The following is a 6,974-nucleotide window of genomic DNA, read 5'->3' as shown; positions in this document are numbered from 1 at the left end:
ATAAAATGTTAAAAAAAAAAAAAAAAGAATGGTACATGGTGGAAGAAAATAAAACATTACCTGGAAATGGAAAAAAAAAATTTAATGTTTAAAAACCCCAAGATAAACAAATGAAGAGAACAATTGTGAGGATGTTTCAGGACCGTGCGCTGCTTCCTTTTTTTGTGCGTAGGGTCACCGTGAGTCAGAACCAACTCAATGGGACTTAACAACAACAACACTCAGTAAGTGCCTTGATGTCTGCCACCTTCAGTTTCTTTCTTTTCTATAGATCAGAAATATACTTCCTCACACTCCGGGGGGCTGCAAGTCCAGGGCTTCCACTTTAGAGAAGAGCCTTCCTCCCGCTCTCAGTGTCTGGGGGCCCTGACCAATTCCCAACACTCCTTGGCTCGTCCCCAGATCCTCACTTGCTCTGCTTGCCTGCATCAGCTCCGCTTTGGTGTCTCCATCCACGGATAATCAGCTAGCTGCCATCGAGTTGATCTGACTCACAGTGACCCCGTGTCTAACAGAAGCCCACACTGGCTCTCACTGCTCTCCTGATCTGGCATCACCCCAGTGGTCACCCGCACGACTGAGTCTGTCATTGCAGCCACGGTGCCAGCTCGCTCAGGGAGGGGCTCTGTCACCTCTGCTGGTGCCCCCCTTCACCAAACACGATAATGCCTTCCAGGAGGCGATTCCTCCCCACCATAGGTCCAAAGAAGACAAGTTGGATAATGATTTATTGTGATCCATCAAGATTTTCATTAGCTAATGTTTGGAAGCAAGGATGTTACTTTAAGGACTAACATGAGACTGACCCAAGCCATGGTATTCTTATTGCATCATGTGCGTGTGAGAGTTGGACATTGAATAAGGAAGATCCAAGAAGCATTCATTCCTTTGAATTGTGGTGCTGGAGAAGAATATTTCAAATACCATGGTCTGCTAAAAGGACAAACAAACCTGTCTTGGAAGACGTATGGCCAGGGTGCTCCTTAGAGGCAAGGATGGCGAGACGTCATCTCATGTATGTTGGACATGTTCTTAGGAGAGAGACCAGTCCCTGGAGAAGGACATGATGTTTGGTAGAGGAGCAACGAGAGAGAGGAAGCCTTCAAGGATTTGGCCTGGCACTGTGGCTGCCCCAATGGGCCGCAGCATAGGGACAGTTGTGAGGATGGTGCGGGGCCAGGTGCTATTTTGTTCTGTTGGGTTATGAGACAAATCAACAATATTTGGAAGTAGATTGCCAGGTCTTTCTTCCTAGTCTTTCATACTCTAGAAGCTCTGATAATACTTATCCGTCATACGAGGGGTTACCCCACCCTGCCTTCCAAAAAAGATGGGGGAAAGCCCATCGTACGCATTTTTCTCAGTGTGAGCATCCAGCAACTCATTCTGAGTTACTGCACCCAGTGCGTCACCTGGGGAGGTTCTTTCCAGTCGGTGAATTATTTTCATAAAAGCGATTTCACTCAAACCTTGTTTTTGGTGATGGCCAATTTAAGAGAACAGCATGTGACTGTGAAATTTTGTTTCCTGCTTGGGAAAAGTGCTGCAGAAACGGTTGTGATGTTGAACACAGCTTACAAGGACAGCCTATGGGAAAAACTCGAGTGTATGAGTGGTTTTCTCATTTCAAAAAAGGAGACATGTCAATTGATGACAAACGTCATTCTGGACATGTGATATATATATATGGAATATAACGGCTAATTAGTTCACACAACAGTTGAGAGGGCTCAGTTCAACTCACTTTCATGGAACAGTTAATATACTGGAAGTCCTTCAATTCATGTGGGCTGCTGGGTCCAAGGTCAAAGAAGCAGACAGCCTCAGGCCAGGCAGGCAGTCTGCCCACAGGCTGCAGGTAGCAGGATCCGTCAGAACCAGTCAGTAGCCCAGAAGCTTAGCGAAGCAGGCCCTGATGGGATCTCAAACTCAAGCAGGGCAACAGGATCCACGGGCCTCAAGCTCAAGCAATGTGTACACCAGCAAGGTGCTGAAGCAGGTCTCAAAGAAGCCTCAAGCTCTAGCTATACGATCCATGGGTTGGCTTGGCCCACAGGTACTGTAGCTCACAAGTTGAGGCAGAGAACTAGCTAAAGCAGCAGCACGCTCCAGCACACTCTGATCACCAGGGAGAAAGAGGGAGGTGGGACTGCAGCTGTCTTTATTTATTTTGGGCCTCCTCCAATCAAGCTGTGACCTGATTAAACCCCGCCCACATGTTCCTGTTGGCCTAGTTGGTACCATAAGCCTGACTATCGCAGGACGTCTGTCAACTTCCCCAAAAGATGAAACTGTAGACAAAATTCGTGCACTTGTGCTCAAAGACCAACGATGGACCATTGAAGGGACTGGGAAGTTATCTGGACTATCTTGGAGCTCGGTTCAGCAAATTTTAATGGAAAATTTGGGAATGAGAAGGGTCACTGTGAAATTGGTGCCTTGGGTTCTGATTGACCAGCAAAAAGAGCGTGGACTGGAAATATACCTTGCTTTGAAAGAGCAGACTTTTCCCCAAGCTCATTACTGGTGACAAGACATGATGCTATTCTTACAACCCCCAAAGCAAACATAACTCAAGCCAGTGGAAGACACCATCATCACCTTGCCCCCAAATGCTTGCCAAGTGAAATCAAAGATCATTTGTTTCTTTGCTGTGAGGGGATAATGCATTTGGAGTTCCTTCCAGCAGGTCAGACTGTTAATCAAGTTTTCTATTTAGAGGTTCTGAAAAGATTGCATATCAGTGTGTGACCAAAAAAGGCCTGATTTGTGGTGGACGGGGGGACTGGTTTTGCCACCATGACAATGCACCTGCTCGTGCAGCCATCTCAGTGCGCCAGTTTTTGACAAAAGACAGCATACCTCTCTTGCCCCATGCACCTTACTCACCTGATCTCACTCGGCAACTTCTTTTTGTTTCCAAGAATGCAGAGGAGCATGAAAGGACAGTGATTTCAAGGCACAGAAGAGGTGAAGAGAAAAATGAGGGAGGTGCTGTCAGCTATGTCAGCTATGCCACCAGATGAGTTTGAAAAATGTTTCCAAGAATAGAATTGCAGATTTGACAAATGTATTAAGTGTAACGGAGAGTACTTTGAGGGTGATAAGGTTATTTTATAACAAATAAATAGCTTTGGGGCGTTTCTGTTTTGGGGGGTTACCCCTAGTAGTTGAACCCACTGGTTTTGAAATATCAGGAGAGTCACTGTCAGCATTGTAGACAGACGGGAACAATGTAATTTAACTGTTTAGGAAGATGAGAAATTATATATACATTCTACCTGGAATGTGAACTATGAGAGAAAGCTATTTTATTTTTATAGCCCGAGTGTCTAGAACCTAAATAATAGGTTCTCGGTAACATTTCTTGGTAGGGAATGAAATCATGAAACCGAGAAACAATGCAAAAATTCTAATTAGTAACAGTTCACTGGTTTTCATTCCACCTTCTTCCGTAATCTCCCTCTCTGGTTCCTTCTAATTGTCTCCACCTCTACATTTGGAGGTGCCCTCGGACCCAGCTTTCACTCACCCCTCTCTGCCCATACGCTCTCTCCATTCTCTTGTGTCTTAAAGCATCATCTCAACACCCATGCTCCCAAACCTTTATCTTCAGCCAGGACTCTCCTCTGGACTCCAGTTCTTATACTCAACTGCCTCCTTGGCACATCACTTGACTGCCTAACAGGTATCTCAGATTGAGCAGGGTCAAGGCCAAACTATGGCTATTCTTCCCCAAACCTGCTGTGACTGCTGTCATTTCCATCTCAACGGCAAGTTCATCCTTGTACATGCTCAGACCCCAAACTGTGGAGTCCTTCTGGGCTTCCTTCACTCGCCCCCCAAGTCCAATCTCCTGTTGGCCTTGTCCTCAAATTACATTTGGAATCCAGCCTTTGCCACTCTCTCCCTCCACGGCTGCCCCCAGCATTTCACCTGGAGTACTGCAATGCCTTTCTAACGTCTCTCTGCTTCCACCCTGGACCTCTGACAGCTTGTTCCCTACGAGGAGCCAGAAAGACTCCTCCCATCACAGTCACATTGAAAGCTGAAGTGCATGACATTTCTTTAAGTCCTATGCAATTCTGATATTCTGATGTCCTCCCCTCTCTCTGACTTCCTTACCGACTGCTCATTTTCCTTGCTTTCCTCCAGTACCCAGGCACGCTCCTACCTCAGGGCCTTTACACTTGCAGTGTCCTTTGCTTTCTACCTGGCCTTCTAACTGATATCTCTCATGTCCCTAGCTGATCTGACATCCAACTTACTGGCCTTGACCCTGGTCCCACATTCCCTCTCTTTCTTCATGATACTGAGCAGATCAACCCTTTGGTTTACTTGTTTATTTGTCATCTATCTCTTCCCAATGGTCCATCTCCATGGGGACAGGCATTATTGTCTGTTTTATTCACTGCCGTACTCTTAATTCCTGGCACATAGTAGGTGCTTAATAAATATTTGGAGGATAAACTCAGATGCTTGGGATTCAATGAATTAAAAGCTAGTGTGCATTGAAATGGAAGGAGTCCTGGTGATGTAGTGGGCTAGACACTGAACTGCTAACCACAAGGTCCGCAGTTCGAACTTACCAGCCACACTCTGCCAGAGACAGATGAGGCTGCCTGCTCCCGTTTAAAGTCTCAGAAACCCAAGGGGCAGTTCTGCTCTGCCCTACAGGTCGCTATGAGTCTAAATAGGCTTGATGGTGGTGGGCTGTGCATTTAAGTGAAAACAAAATTCTATTGCATGTAGGTTTGCTCCAGGTGGGACCTGACTCACTGCCACCTAACAGTAACACACAGGTGGAGCCCAGGGATGGATATTTTTGTAAGGCACCCCCAAACCCTCTCTGAGAATGTCAGAAGTGAAGAAGTTCTCAAACTCCAGTCTGGTCCCTTTGTTCCATAGCTGACTCACTGGGACCAGAGGCGGAGGAGTTGCCCCAGGCCACGGAATGAGTTAAAGGGCAAAGGGCTCTCTTCCAGCTCCAGCTTGCCTGGGCCTGCTCAGTTTCCTGCCAGAGCCTGAGAGGGCAGCTGCTGAGTCCTGGATGGCCAGCAGCCCCGAGAAGGGTGTGCCGCCCAGCAGCCCCAAGAAGGGTGTGCCTCCCAGCTGCGGGGCAGGGGTGGCACGGTGTGGTGGTGGTGGTGGTTGGTGACCCTCCAGTTTATTTTGATGCACAGAGACCATGTTACAGACTAGAACTACCCACCAAGGTTTCTAGGCTTCTGTGAAGAAGTTGGGTGCTTCGAACCACCAACCTTCTGGTTAACAAGGAAGCATGTACCAGGGCTCCTCGGACCATGTGTGACTGCCTTTATTTCCACCAGGAAACAGAGACCGAGGATGGAAAAAAAAAAAGGGCCGACCACCACCATCCCTGAGAAGCCTTCCTTTCCCAAAACTTGACCTTGGGTCAAACTACTCTGCTGCCTGGGCTTGCACCCAAGTCTCCTCTCTCCCCGCACCCTCTGCTTCATTTTCAGGAGTTGTCTGCATACTTTCCCATGATGGGCGAGAAGGTCAGTGGTTAGTTGGATGCACCCAGAATGTCTCAAACCCACTAACCAGAGGTATTCATGAAAAACGTGGATTCCTATCCCTTCCCTGGAGATAGCAGGTTCGGTGTCTGGGATGGGGTGCAAGAATCTGCATTTTAAGGGATTCAGGTCTTGGCACTGGGTCCTCCCTCATCCCTAGGACCCAATGGCAAGGCGCTGAAAACCCAGGGGATGTCTGTAAACCCCAGCCTACTGCACTTGTCAAATTCACCTTGGGGAGTTCATTGTCTATTGCTTTAAAGAATGCGTTGAGTGCTTTCATTGCTCTAACAGTTTGTCATACTGTGGTGCTGGGGGGGCGGGCAGGGGGGGTGTTGCTGATGCCCTCAGGATCTCAGATGCCCTAGGGCATCCGTGGTGGGCAGATGAGCTCTTTTGCACTCTCTTGGGTAAACGCCATTCAGAAGTCTCCCTCCTTCCTGTTCCTCTCACAAGAGGGCGTAAACTCCTAGTTTGGGTCAGTTCCCAGCGTTCCCAGGTTTGTAGCCAGCAGCTCTGTGAGTGTGACCTTGTTGTGGAGACATCGAGTCTTTGAAGCTCTACTCAGGAAGTCCTATGAGAGTTGAGGGAATCCTGGTTCCAATTCCTTCAGTGCAGTGTCTTACAATGGGAGAAGACAGCCGTGGAAAAACAGTCATCCACCCAGGAGGAAGGTGCCAGGTGAGAGACATCTGCAAGCAGAAACATCTGGAACAGGTTTCCTGGAGGGCCCTCCTCCAGACAGGTCTGGAACTGAACGAACCTCCCTCCGCATTCGAAACATCAAGCCCTTGAGATCAGAGGGCAGCACTTGCCCAAGGAGAGCGGGCAGAGGAGGGGAAAAGACGGGGTGGAGACCGGAACCCTGGAGGGGAGGGAGTGCAGTGGATCAGGGGAATCACAATGGGCACAAACTGCTGAAAGTCAATGGAGGATGGCCCTCTACCTTCACCCTCCCAACTCACAACAACATGTTAAGAACAAAATGCCTGAAGTGACCAGAAACTATAGACTATAGACCCTGTGTAAAACGCCGCTGGCCCCAGGGCATGCTCACCACCCTCGTTGTAGTGGGGTTCACTGTTGCAGCCACCGCTGTGTCAATACATCTCGGGGGTCTTCCTTTTTCTCCCTGACCCTCAACTTTGCCAAGGCCTCCTCCGAGATTCGATCCCTCCTCCTTTGTCCCTCCTCGAGACAAAGCCTTTCCATCCTGGCTTCTAAGAAGCATTCTGGCTGTACTACTCCCAAGACCGATGTGCTTGCCCTTCTGACAGTCAGGATGCATTCAGTATTCCTTACCTGCTCCAGGAGTCAGATGCATCTGTTTCTTCTCTATTTGGGGCCATTACCCAGCTTTCACATGAACAGGAGGCCATTTCCTTCAGACTTTAAATCAAGCCTTTCTTCACTCACTGCCATGGAGCTGAGCAA

This window comes from Echinops telfairi, unplaced genomic scaffold, assembly GCF_000313985.2.
Source record: "Echinops telfairi isolate 266 unplaced genomic scaffold, ASM31398v2 ScPeMD7_7457;HRSCAF=8495, whole genome shotgun sequence".
Taxonomy (NCBI): domain Eukaryota; kingdom Metazoa; phylum Chordata; class Mammalia; order Afrosoricida; family Tenrecidae; genus Echinops; species Echinops telfairi.
Note: the sequence above shows the minus strand (reverse complement) of the source record.